Source organism: Myotis davidii, unplaced genomic scaffold (genome assembly GCF_000327345.1).
Source record: "Myotis davidii unplaced genomic scaffold, ASM32734v1 scaffold762, whole genome shotgun sequence".
NCBI lineage: Eukaryota > Metazoa > Chordata > Mammalia > Chiroptera > Vespertilionidae > Myotis > Myotis davidii.
This window is the reverse complement of record NW_006293699.1, coordinates 558,629-558,883: the sequence shown is the minus strand read 5'-3', so window position 1 is coordinate 558,883 and position 255 is coordinate 558,629.

Genomic DNA, 255 nt, shown 5'->3' with positions numbered 1-255 from the left:
ACCTGTCTCCCCGCCTCTTCGCGGCGCCCGGTCGTGATCGCCGCCAGCCGCCTTTCCGCCCCGAAGTGAAGCAAGTCCGTGGGGTTTTAACAAAGGAAGCGGCGCCTCGGGCTTCTCTGTCGGTGTGGAAGTTCACATTCTAAAGAAAACCGGGCCGTGTGGCTGCTGAGGGCGCGTTTCCTGCCGAAGAAACGCAGAGGCAGCCGGCCTCGGCAGCCCCGTGTGCCGCCCGCCCAGTGGTCAGTTTCTGGTCTC